This window comes from Thamnophis elegans, chromosome 5 (genome assembly GCF_009769535.1).
Source record: "Thamnophis elegans isolate rThaEle1 chromosome 5, rThaEle1.pri, whole genome shotgun sequence".
Lineage (NCBI taxonomy): Eukaryota > Metazoa > Chordata > Lepidosauria > Squamata > Colubridae > Thamnophis > Thamnophis elegans.
In genome coordinates this window covers 5,744,014-5,751,311 of record NC_045545.1, presented here as the reverse complement: position 1 = coordinate 5,751,311, position 7,298 = coordinate 5,744,014, and positions in this window count along the sequence as shown.

Sequence of the window (7,298 nt, the reverse complement as noted above, 5' to 3'; positions counted from 1 at the left end):
CACTTTCTTTTTAAGAGGGCTTGGATGCATGGCAGATCAAATCTACCACAATGTCCAACATCTTCATTTCTTCCAGACTCCCTACACCAGAGATATCAAACTCGGGGCCGGGGGCCACATCCAGCCCACGGGGTGCTTAGATCTGGCCCACGGGAGTGCCCTGGAAACAGCAAAGGACCGACCAGAGTGCCTCTGCCAGCAAAACGCAGCCCCCCCCCCCGAGCTCCATTTTCCATGGCAGAGGGCTTCAGGAGGCCACAACAGCCAGAAACGGAGGTTGGAAGCCCATTTTTGCTGGAATAGTGCTCGGGCTGCCACAGGTATCCCCAACAAATTATGTCGAGCTGACCACCCTCACATTGGCCACCCCAGCCCCCTGAGATCAAACATAACCTGGATGTGGTCCTTAATGAAATTGAGTTTGACACCCCTGCCCCCCCCCACAGATACACATACATGTACAATCTTTATTGCTATTAATGATCCCTAAACAACGAGATAAAAGGCTGTAAGACAAATAGATGATAATCAGAGGTACAATATTCAGTGATGTGTCTTAACTGCTGCCGTGGAAAATTGGGCCACAATTTTTGTTGTGTCTGAACCAAGGCAACCGCAAGGTGTCCATCAGCCCCAGCGGGTGCCAGGATTGGCTGGCTTGTGTAGGCGTCATCAGCGGGAGCTAACGTTGTTCTGATTGGTTGCCGGTTTGACAGCCATACTATAAATAGCTGTCAAACTGGAGTTCTCTGTTCTGTTCTGACTAGCGTGTTGTAGTTGATAAATAAAAGCTGTTGTTTCCGAACAGATCGCCTCCGTTAATTCCTATTAAGCTGACTACTTAATAATAGTGATCTAGTACAAGTTAGTAAATAAAGTTTTTGGCTTTCATTCTAGGACAGAAAGAGAATAAAGCAGTGGTGGGATTCAGCCAGTTCGCATCTATTCGGGAGAACCGGTTGGTAACTTTCTAAGTAGTTCGGAGAGCCGGTTGTTGGAAGAAATCCCATTTTGTTTTTTCCCACTTTCCAGGGCTGATCCTGTAAGGAAGGCAGGAAGGAAACATTCTGGTGTTGTTTCTAGCCTATCTTTATTGACCTGCTTATAGAAACTGCCTCTCCGGTTAACCCTTAGTACATTGTCACAGCTAAGGCGAAGCCGAGGTGGCGCAGTGGTTAAATGCAGCACTGCAGGCTACTTCAGCTGACTGCAGTTCTGCAGTTCGGCTGTTCAAATCTCACCGGCTCAGGGTTGACTCAGCCTTCCATCCTTCCGAGGTGGGTAAAATGAGGACCCGGATTGTTGTTGGGGGCAATATGCTGACTCTGTAAACCGCTTAGAGAGGGCTGAAAGCCCTATGAAGCGGTATATAAGTCTAAGTCTAACTGCTAGAAGCGCCCATCGACCTGAGTGACCTTGAGTTGGCCATGCCCACCCAGTCACATAACCACCGAGCCCCGCCTACCCAGATGGTCATTAGGGCAGAGAGCCGGTTGTTAAATTATTTCAATTTCATTTCATTAAACCTAAACTATTTGAATCCCACCACTGGTCTAAAGTCACTAAGGAAAGATTAGGACCTGAATTTCTTCACCCCATTTAGGCATCTATATTAGCATACACATGGTGCACTTTAGAAAATGTACTGTATAAATATTACTAAATGTTTGAACTGGCTGCCATTTTCTTCTAAATGTTTCCTTATTCTTTTGCTACATGAGCCTTTATACCTTGACCTAAGAACAATAGCAGTTTATTTTTAAAAAAATATATGTTGTGATTGTGCTATGTAATCTATCTTTGCTACATTATGAGATTAAAGTTAAAAAATGACTGTGATATACCAAATAAGCCCCATTTTTTGTGGGCAAGAATATGTATAAATTAAAGCAAATGACGACATTATATGCTTTAAATGGTTGAAATGATTGGGACAATATAAACAAACATTTCTGAATATAAGTTGTATTTTAGTTGGAATCTAACTTCACTTCAGACCTTCCTTTTTAAAAATATATATATATACTGACAGACTCCGAAGGTTGCAATTATTTTGGCTTGACATTACCAATTTTTCCAGCAACATTGATGAAAAAAAGAATAAGGACTTCTGAGTTGCCAAATCCCATTATTTTAATTTTATTTAGAGCTGTCAATCTCTAATAATTCCACAACTATTATAGGGCAAGCAAGCATAAAGAAGGTCAAAAACGATTACAGCTTGTCACATTTTAAATGGTTATTAATGATAAAATATCATTGTTCATAACTTTGCTTTTAAATTATATGTCTCATTCTTACAATGATACAAGAAATGCCAGAAGACCATTGAGCAACAAGAGCAAAAACATAATTATTTATTCCTGTGTGGCACGAAGGTAATTTAGGAAAATACGTAATCTCAAATGTTTGTATTAAGCTTTCTGAAACACAATCATTTGCTATAATTTTACAACGTTTTCTCTCCTGACTGTTAAGTTTATTTTAACATCCTGCAGGAATCTATCCATTCATCCATCCATTATGTCTGTGTGTCTGGATCAGTGGTGGGTTTCAAAAATTGTTTGAACCTACTCTGTGGGTGTGGCCTCCTTTGTGGAGTGGCTTGCTGCCCATGTGACCGGATGGGAGGATGGCTTGCTGCCCATGTGACCGGATATGAAGATGCCGTCGACACTTGTCAGAACCACCTTAAATTACCTCACACACGCACTGGCCTGCATAAGAATAGGATGCAAACTTGTTTTTTAAAAGGCATCTTGGTTTGCGTTAAAACAACTTCAACACACGCAATGTTCTGATTGCACCACAAACGCAGTAGTCATCCATTACCTTTCACAGAGGCACTGAGTTTTATAAATAGGAGCATGATAGTGTAGAATAATCATATCCAAGGACCAGTGGTGGGTTTCAAAAATTTTTGGAACCTCTTCTGTAGGTGTGGCCTGCTTTCCGGGTCCACTGGTGGAACCTCTTCTAACCGGTTCGGTAGATTTGACAAACCAGTTCTACCGAATAGGTGCAAACTGGTAGGAACCCACCTCTGGTCTGGAAGGAAGGATGGATGGATGGATGTCTATCTACATATAGGTAATTCACCTTAAAGTGAATTATTTCTAGAGGTTGAAGTTTTGTCTAAATAAAACCTTCCACGCAGAGATTGTTCATTGTTCATAGAAGAGGAAGAAGAAGTTAAAAATTATAATAAATAATATTAACAAGGCTTTGAATCTCCATGCCCTGATGAAGTTTATTTCTGAATGCTAGATACTTGACAAATGGGAGAAGAAAAAGGTGAGTTTTCACATGATGTGGAAGTAATTGATTTTTGCACATCTGCTTAATGAGAGAGCCACTTAAAACCTTCCATTCTGGAGATAGTGTCACAATCAAGACAGGATTCTGATGAGTTGGTCTCTGGATCTCTGTTGCCAACATGGTTTTCCAAGAGATTTTTCAAGCAGGATTCTGACGTTGAGATCATTCTTTATGTCATCCCATGGCACTATAGCATATTAGCAATTTGCACCCTAGATATGATTGTGAAAGTCTCTTTTGTGGCCCACTTACATAAAACATTTACTGTTCTCTGAAGCAATCAGGAGGAAAAGCCGTTGAAAGTTGATAGAAGGGACTGTCTCTCTCTCTCTTTGAATGTTTTGTTTCGGCCTCTTTCAAAATTACATTTTTTTAAAAACTACACTGATCACCTTATTGAACAATAATAAAGCCAAAAAAGCTCTCTTAATCTGTTTGCCACTATGTTGAGAATTGAAAGGAGAAAAATAAAAGAATGTTGAAGTTCGAAGGAACAGATGAGACATGAGGCGGTTAAGGTAAGCGTATCAGCTATTTATTGTGTAACAGCAACAGGTAACTATATACAGAGAGATAGAATAGAATAGAATAGAATAGAATAGAATAGAATAGAATAGAATAGAATAAGTTTATTTATAGGCTGCCCTTTTCCCTGAGGGACTCAGGGCGGCTAACAACTTATAGCACCTCATCCTGCTGGACAGCTACTTATACGGGAGCTGTCAAGCAGGGCGACCAATAGGAGTGCCTCTACTAGCCCGCGCTCATCCAGCCGCCTCTTAGCCAATCAGGTGCAGCTAGGCTGTTGCCGGCTGCCAATCATAAGTCGAGGAGTTGCGGCTGGTTGTAAGTTGAGGACTTTTAGATCAGTCACAAGTCGAGGACTTAGCATTCAAGATAATGAATATATTTGACTTCCCTTTAACAATAAAACTAGCAGTTTTTAGCTGTCCTACAAAGGAAGTCTTCGTCCAGCTAATGTTGGATCAACAACTGATTCATAACTGAATCATGGCATGGCCCTAGGCATTCCGTCGAAGCCATGACAACATCATGCACATCATCACATCGATTATGCAGTTTGTGACATCTGCATGGTAGGACAGGTGCAGATGAATCATTCATGTTATTTGCATGAAGGTTTGAAAATATACACAATGTCACTTCCAGGGATAGGCTGCTACGGGTTCGCCTGGGTTCGGGAGAACACATAGCTAACATTATGGCCAGTTTGGAGAACCTTCAAATCCAACTCCTGACTGGGCCCTCCCACCTGCCCTCCCACCCCACCTCTCCAGGAGTCTCCATGTGGCCTATTTTGGATACAAATGCAGGGGCCGTGTGGAGGCTGTGGAAGAGGATAAATGGGCCTAATGGAAGTTCCAGAAATGGGCCTGTTTCTGGCCTCCGGGGGCCTCCAGGCTCAGGGGAGCAATTTTGGAGCCTGGGAAGGCAAAAATGCCCCTCCCCCACCATGGGGCAGGATGCCGAGGGCCATACCCACTATGGCCACCCCACCCAGCAACCGGTCAGAAAACCCATTGCTGAAATTTTTGAAGCCCACCGTTGGTCAATTCCATATTGCTATGAGTATGGCATCATGTTGGAATGCCCAGTCATTTTAGATCGAGTGGATAGGGGATAAGTGGTTCCTATGTTTCATGATGGCACTGGACCTCTTAGAAAATTATGCTGAAGTTTGGTTAGGTATCATCTCTTCCGTTCAGATCCCCAAGCAAATACCTTTCTTTAGATAAAGATGCCTACAAGTTTTGTTGTATTTATTTTGTACATGACAATAAAGACTATACTAAAGACACATATCTTCTTCTTCTTCTTCTTCTTCTCTTCTTCTTCTCTTCTTCTTCTTCTTCTTCTTCTTCTCTTCTTCTTCTCCCCTCCTCCTCCTCCTCCCTCCTCCTTCTCCTTCTCCTTCTCTTCTCCTTCCTTTTCTTCTCTTCCCCTCCTCCTTTCCTCCTCTTCTTCTTCTCTCTCTTCTCTTCCTCTTCTTCTTCTCTTCATCCCTTTCTCTTCTCCTCCTCCTCCTCCTTTTCCTCCTCCTCCTCCTTTTCTCCTCCTCCTCCTCCATTTTCTCTTCCTCTTCTTCTTCCTCTCTTCCTCTCTTCCTCCTGCTCCTCCTTCTGCTCCTTTTCCTCCTCCTCCTCTTCTTCTTCTCTCTTCTTCTTCTCTTCTTCTCTTCTTCTTCTTCTTCTTTTCTTTTTTCTTCTTCTTCTTCTTCTCTTCTCCTCCTCTTTCTCTTCCTCTTCTTCTTCCTCTTCATCCTTTCTTCCTCCTCCTCCTTTCCTCCTCTCCCTCCTCTCCCTCTTCTTCTTCTTCTCTTCTTCTTCTTCTTATTATATTATTATTATTATTATATTATTATTATTATTATTCAGAAAAGTGGTAATTAGCAAATACCCGGCTGACTCACCAAATCTTGTGCCAGGACTCCATATGAGGAGCACTCTTGAACTGAAGTAGCAGTCGAAAGATAACTCTACCTAGCCCAAAATGTTTCCATATTTTGCTTACCGAGTTATGACTGCTAGCAATCAATGAGTGCTGTCGACACACTTTATTGCCTTAAGCAAAGCAGCAAATGACATCCCCTGGTCAAACTGCAAGATACTCAGGCAATGGCAAATTATTTTGGCACCTGAAGCAAAAAAATCCTCCTAACATGGGGTGGGCAGCTGCTCTTGGGCAGCCCCAGCGTCCACTTTAACCATAAGTCTCAAAAATTGGCAGTGTGGTTTTGCCATTTTGAAAATTTTTGTCAGATGGTCATTTTTGTTTGTTAAAATAAATCAACAGAATACATTCAAATTGTGTATGTGTGTAACATATAGAGTCTTTGTATGCATCTTCCTTTGGGATATATAATGGCTAACATAAATTATCCCAGACCATTTGTTTTAAATATCTTGAATCCTGCTTTTGTTTTGAAACATAAATTATTCTGATTTGGATTTTTAAAATGCAGCTTCTTGAGCATAAGCTTTCCCCCCCTTTTTTAAAGAAATGTAACATCTGTTTGTATCCAGTTTCCAATACGTCCCTTCATTCAACTCAATCTACAGGACTGGAGCAAAATAAATTTGTATACACCCACTTCAAACAACAGGTGATTTGTGTTGCTGCAAAGTCTGGTCCAATTTATTCCAATAAAAGCAATTTTTGCAGGTTCTCTAGAACCAGAATGGCAGAAGTCATTTTGTTGCCAGATTGAAGACCTACCATCCAAACCCCGATCAAGTTATCTTGTATTCAGTACAAGATGTTTCATGATGGCTCCATCCTGCTTCTTGGTCATCATAATGTAATCCAAAGTTTATAACACTTTTATTAACTCTGAAATCGGCTGCCTAATAACGCAGCCAGATCTGCTCACAAAGGTTTGAAGTATGCAAAGTCCATGGATTTTCATTGAGCCATGGTACTCCTGTATTTGTTATCGTGTTGTCAAGTTTCAGACTGCAAGTATTGGAGTTTGGAGCAAGTGATTAAGGAATTCCCCTAGCTCCCTTAAGTGGATTTTTTGAATCCGCTTTGCAGACATAATACGCTGCATTTTAAGAATGAGGCATGAATGTTATGCTAATGAAAACTGGTTGAGATTTTGTGCTGGATTTAATGAAACTTATTCTAAAGATTAGCCAGCTCTAGAGAGAATTCAGAGAGGAAATGAACTCTTTACCACTGAATTCATCATTTGATTAAAATATAAACAAAGAGCAGGCATGACCTGTCTAAAGATACAAGTCAGATAATACAGGATATTCCACCCCCCTACCCTGTTAATCAGAAATATTAGACAGCATACCCGAATTGCTGTTAGAAAGCAATGAGTGTTCTATATTTACTTCATCATCCTCAGCTCTAGAAAATAAATAGACAGAATGAATTTCTGGAATGAACAAGGTCAGATCCTTTCTGTGCTTGATACAATTGGAGAGTCAGAGATAAGATTACTTCTATGA